This window comes from Nicotiana attenuata, unplaced genomic scaffold (assembly GCF_001879085.1).
Source record: "Nicotiana attenuata strain UT unplaced genomic scaffold, NIATTr2, whole genome shotgun sequence".
NCBI classification, from domain to species: Eukaryota; Viridiplantae; Streptophyta; class Magnoliopsida; order Solanales; family Solanaceae; genus Nicotiana; species Nicotiana attenuata.
The window spans coordinates 21,510-27,586 of NW_017673750.1; the positions used below are offsets into that span (position 1 = coordinate 21,510).

At 32.2% G+C, this 6,077-nt stretch overlaps 1 pseudogene; it reads left to right on the plus strand.

Annotated features, from left to right (window-relative positions):
* The first annotated feature begins 3,230 nt into the window (after nt 1-3,230).
* On the plus strand, nt 3,231-5,264 carry LOC109217166 (annotated as a pseudogene).
* The last annotated feature ends 813 nt before the right edge of the window (nt 5,265-6,077 follow it).

Genomic DNA, 6,077 nt, shown 5'->3' on the forward strand with positions numbered 1-6,077 from the left:
CATATTCAATCTTCATTACATAACTATTATGCTACTACAATTTTCACTTTTCATTATTTACAACCAAATTAGTTAATCATATATTTCCTATTTAAAATAGTGGCAACCGAAAAAACATCAAATATATTTCATAGCATTAGCTTTGTAATTTCTATCAATCATTGCCAAATAATTCTCCTCATAATCATTAGCTAATCATTAGAATTAATATCCCTTCATCTCAATTACCTTGAAAACGTTACTGTGGGTAAGAATTATATATAACATACCTTGTAAATTGGATTCCTCTATAAAGATTTCTGCATAGTGATTAATAAAAGTGATTTGGCTTCCAGCTTCCAATGCAGTCACAAAGACAAACTATTTTCCCCCAGTATAGTCTACGCTATTTTTCTTTCTAAAAATCGAGCTGTAAATATATATTCTCACCCCTAAATCCTAGCAGCACAAGGTATGGGCTTAAGGCTCACTTTATTTTGTTGGGGTTTTGACACAGTTACCCACAAGAACAAAACTATTTACCTTTGTCTACCAATTTGTTTTCCTACCCATAAACTAATTACACTTCCTATCCATAGTAGGTTTTGTGGGGAATTTTTTCTTTATTCTCCAATTCTTTTTTATTTCTATGCTTATTTTCTTTTCTTTTTTCTTTTTTTTTCTTTTCTCCTTTTCTTTTTACTCGTTTTCTTCTCATTTTTTTCTTTTTTCCTTTTCTAATTTCATTTAACTTCTTTTTTTTATATTCTTTTTCTCTTCATAATCTAATTTTATTTACTGTTTTTACTATTTTTTATATTATTACTAAAGAAAATCAAATTGTGTACCAATTAAATGTAGCTAATACAACCAAAAAAATATTAACTAACATATGATACCAATATAGTATATAGCTATGCCAACAGGGTATACAATTGTACGAAATGAGTTAAAAAAAATTAATTTAATTATTAAACTAAAATAATATCAGTTGTCAATAAAAAATTTAAAAAATTCTAAAACGATCTAATTGTAAGAGTATACCGTTACATCATATAGCATACAATAATTTTTATTTTATTTTTTGCATTTTCAATTTGTCCCTCACGCTAGGTAAAAGCTTAAAACAAATTAAAAAGGAAAAGGCAAGTGAATTTACGGGTAATAAGTGTACTATTATAGTATATTGTATACTATTATAGCATATTGTTACATTATCTAGCATATTATTACAGTATACGATAACAATATATTGTATACCATAATAGTATACTGTTACAGTACAACTATATACTCCTATAGTATATTAGTATATTGTAGCGGTATACTGTTTTGTAAACTATAATAGTGTACTATTGCAGTATAGCTATATACTCCTACAACATATTGTATACCGTAGCGGTATAGTGTAGCTGTGTTCTTCTTCGATTTTCAATTGAAAATTTCGATCTCAACCACCTCAAATCAGGTCCAAATGCTATCAAATTTCAGTATGAACTTCTAGAAGGTACTATAAGCAATATTTAACAGCACCCACTTTGAATCAAACAAAAAATCTTTAAAAATAAAATTGAGCTTCAAGCCCAACAATGGTGGATATTCAAATACACACAAAATTTAGATTTGGGATGTAATCTGCTCTTGTACTTAATGAAGTATCCAAACCATGGCTTTGTAAGTTTTGTCCACATGTAATTCTGATCGCATGGTTCATGGAAACTACTCAATTAGAAAAATGAGGAAGGGGCCAGAGCCTAGTTCAATTTTTTCAAATAACCTCTATTGCGGTTATCAGTTGGTCACCTTCCAATGTATGCTAAAATTCTCTTGTACATAACAGTGATTATTCAGAGATAATCTGTATCTAATATTTATTTTAGTAAAGCTAGGCTTTTTGTGATTGAAGCCTTGACTCTGGGAACAACTAGCCGGTAAATAGTTTGGGGAGTATGGGTAGGAGTAGTAAATAGTTTGGGTCTGGGCATTAAAGGGTAAATAGTTTGAAATTTAATAGGTATAAAGTGAGATTTTCTCTATTTTGTTTAAGGAAAACTCAAGTAAAGTTGTAAAATTATCCACTAGCCACTTATTCAATACACTATGTTAAATTATAATAAATTATCTTTTTTTTCCTATATACTATAATAAATATTCTTCCACTAAGTTAGTATTTGATCTAATACCAATAAATATAAATAATTCTTCCATTTTAATAAATAAATATATAAAATTATTTCGGGTTATTACAATATAATTAGTTATATGAAACTTGTTTTTACTATGTATAAATCATATACAAAATATACAAAAGACATATTGTATAAAATTTGTATAAAATATTGTGTTTAAGTTGTATGATATTGTAGTTGTATATAACTGGGTATAAACAATGTATGAAAATTGTAGATAAGTTTTACAAGCCTATGATATAAGCTTTGGGATTTTTTCGGTCTCTTTTAATTTAAACGATTTGTTATTCAAAATTCATCCAATATGAATGGACCCAGGTTCATTGGATTTCTTTAATTTTACTTGCTACATCGTAAAAATGAATTACTAACTAATCGTATAAAATTTTGTTATAAAGTAAATATATTTACCTATATATAGTTCCCTAACAGAATTTTGTGCAAAACCTACAGATTTGATCTAAAGCTTCACACAACGGGAATTATTGCAACAACATTTGGTATGGCTAATTTATTAGCTCGTCCATTCGGAGGATTTTCTTATTACGCAGCTAAAAGATTCGGCATGAGGGGTAGACTTTGGGTGCTTTGGATATTACAAATTCTGGGAGGAGTATTCTGTGTCCGGAAAATGTCTCATCCAAATATTTTAATATCATCAACACTCAGATCACTTCCTGGAATTTGTCACTCCTTAGCTTTATAAGTTTTGTGTCTCTTCTTTTCGTAACTTTGCATCCCCCGGATGTTTTAATGATATTTCACTTCACGATTAGTATAGTGCATCAGAAAAATAAGGAAAGATAAGAAGAGAAAAAAGGTAAAGGGTGTAATTAAATCCCTTAATTGAAGGCACTAATAATGGATTGTAAGCCTTTTAAGGTGAAATGTATATATTTTGTAAACAAAACTTGTAATTAAAGTAATTTACTAAACATGAACATTTAGGGTAATAAAGTTTTCAATAGTGCATATGAATAAAATAATCCCTCTAATAAAGCATAATGTCCCCAACTATTTGGAATTCCAAATAGGCCCCAAAACATACTTGTGTGTCAATTTTAATCCCTTAAAGTTTGATTCCAAAGGCCATAGCAATTTGATGAAGAAATGGGTCGAGAAGATTACAACAGCGTAAGGAGGTCTTCAACTGGGGAAAATCTAAACTCAGTATTCTATGCTTCTATATAGCATCCAATTCAAGCTGGAAGCATTGATGGAACTGATATTCTTCCTCACGATAACGCCATCTACAGAGCTCTTCTCTGCTCTAATGCCGGCTTGTGTTAGTATTATACTCATTCTAGCTCGTAAAAACCCTGCTTTGTTTTACCCCTGATAGTTTCCATTATTACTTCATTTGCCATTGTTGTTTTCAGATGACCCATTTGGTGACCCGAAGGCTATTGGTGACCCGTATTGTACACTCTTTGTTGGTCATTTGTCTCATTTTACCACTGAACATAATCTTTGCCAGGTTTGCTTTTCTGGGTTTTTTTCATTATAAGTTTGGGTATAAAAGTTTTACTGAATATTCCCTTCGCCAGGTTGGCTTTTCTGTCCCCCCCCCCCCCTCCTCAATATAAGTTTGGGTGTAAAGGTTATATTTTTTTGATAAGCTTATAATAATTTATCTTATACTATGGGAATTTGCTCTAGTTTTGTTTATTTAAAATTTTGGTTCATTCGTACACTTTGATGTTAGCAAATTGTGATCTTGCGATTAATGAAGCTCTAGCTTGAAATAGGTGAACCTCAAGTGTCAAATTCTTCGAGAAAAATTGATCTAAATATACTCTTTAACTTTTGGTTGTGGTTTAAAAATACCCTCGGGTTGGAGCTACATTTGGGGTTAACGGGAAAAACAAGACTTTGCCTATCGGCGGGGTGATATTAGACCTAAAGACTAACGGAGGGCAAAGTTGCTCGATTTAGAATAATACATGGTAAATTTGACCATTTTCCTATTTCTTGTGTCTTTCTTTGTTACTCTTGTGCAGTTCTGTTGTTCTTGTTGTTTGCTTTTTGCCTAGTTGGTGTTATTGATTCAATTATTTGTTATTTACTGATTTTGGGTTGCATTTATTAACAGGAAATGAACAAATATGGAAGGGTGAAGAATGTAAGAATTGTCAGACACATTGGTACTAGCTATTTCATTCAAAATTACAACTTGCTTATGTTGTATTTCAGGTGTCCTTTTGTGGAGGTTTAATGCATATTTGAAAATCATAGAAATTTTGCTGATATGTACCACTAACTGTTAAAAGAAAAGATATTTGCTTTTTGAAGAATTGAGTTAAAATTTCTCTCATATGGTGTTGCTTTTGCAGTAACGGGTGCTTCACGTGGTTATGCATTTGTTGAATTTGAATCAGATAGGGAGATGCGGCGAGCATATAAGGTAATTTTTTCTCTTTAATAGTGCTTGATAGTTATTTTTTTTAAAACGTTCTTGAACCGAGGGTCTTTCGGAAACAGCCTCTCCACCTTCATAGGTAGGGGTAAGGTCTGCGCACACACTACCCTACCCAGACCCCACTTATGGGATTCCACTGGGTTGTTGTTGGATCAAATAATTATGGGAAAACCCTTCTTTAATGGCCTGTACTAGATTTTTAAACAAGCAGTTCTCTACGACCTTTTAGTTGCAGAAAAACAAGAAAGGGTGTGACCTGCCAAACTTAGGTGCCGATGAATTGTGATTTTGCAAGATCATACTGGTTAATGACTGTTGAATCTTCAATAGTTTAAGAGCCCATTGTATCCATGATCATGAGAAGGAGTTCGCTAGACTCGGAACTGATTATTCAAGGCTGCAATTTGTTCTAGCTGAACTATATTTTGTGAATGCGATGAATTAACGCTTGTTTAAATACCTACTGTTTACATAAGGAATAGGAGTCATTGTCCTTAAAACAAAGAAGCAATTAAATTTGTCTAGGTTCTGTTTCTCATTCTACCAAGTGAAGCAAACTCATGGCATAATTTTATTTCCTTTGAGAAAGTTTAGTTTGTATCATCATTCAGACTTGGACTCTACTCTTTACTAGTTCGGCCTTACAAGTTAAGCTTATAACATTTATTACTCTTTACTAGTTTGATCCAAGTGACTCATTTACAACTTTGGTTGGCTTTGCTGAGAATAACTGCGCGTCTTCCTTCAGTTGGGTTCAAAAGGAAATATCCCAGGATTCTTATCCCTCGGTATGAAATGATGAATAGGATTGTCTTTATCCTGCGTCACTCTTCTTTTTATTTGCCATGGCATTTCTGGTTCCAAAGTGCTCTTGGTATACATTTCATCCTTTCAAGTGAAAAATTCGCTAGATCGATTTTCCTTACCCAGATAGCATCCCAGTCATCCAAATTTTGTTCATTAAAATGAATAAAATAAAAGGCAGTGATACAGATAAAATAAGTTAAGTAGTCAAAAAGCAAGTTACAGCAACATTCAATAAATTTTAAGTTACAACAATCACAACAGTTCTCCACATATTTGCACTCAAAATGAAAAATAAAGGAAAACTTGAAGCAAAAAAACTAGAAAATGGGAAGAAAGAAAAGAAAGATTAAAAGACCCTCTTTTAATATCTCTGTCCAAAAGTCACTCAAGATTTCAACAAAAATAGTACAAAAGACTTGGAGGGGAAGAAGGAATTGAATCAGATTTGTGAATATGCTGACAGGGGGTGGGGCAGCATTTAAACAAGCGGAAAAGGGAGAGAAGAACACACACGAGACCTAGAAACTCACACATTTTGCAGAGATAACCTGTGTGGAAGAAGAGGAAGTAAAGGGGAAGCAGGTGAAGAAATAAGGATGAGAGTAATGAGTATGCTTGTGCCCTTACCTCTATTATATTTGAGGGCGAGGACTTTTTGGAGCTTATCCGGTGAGATTGTTGTC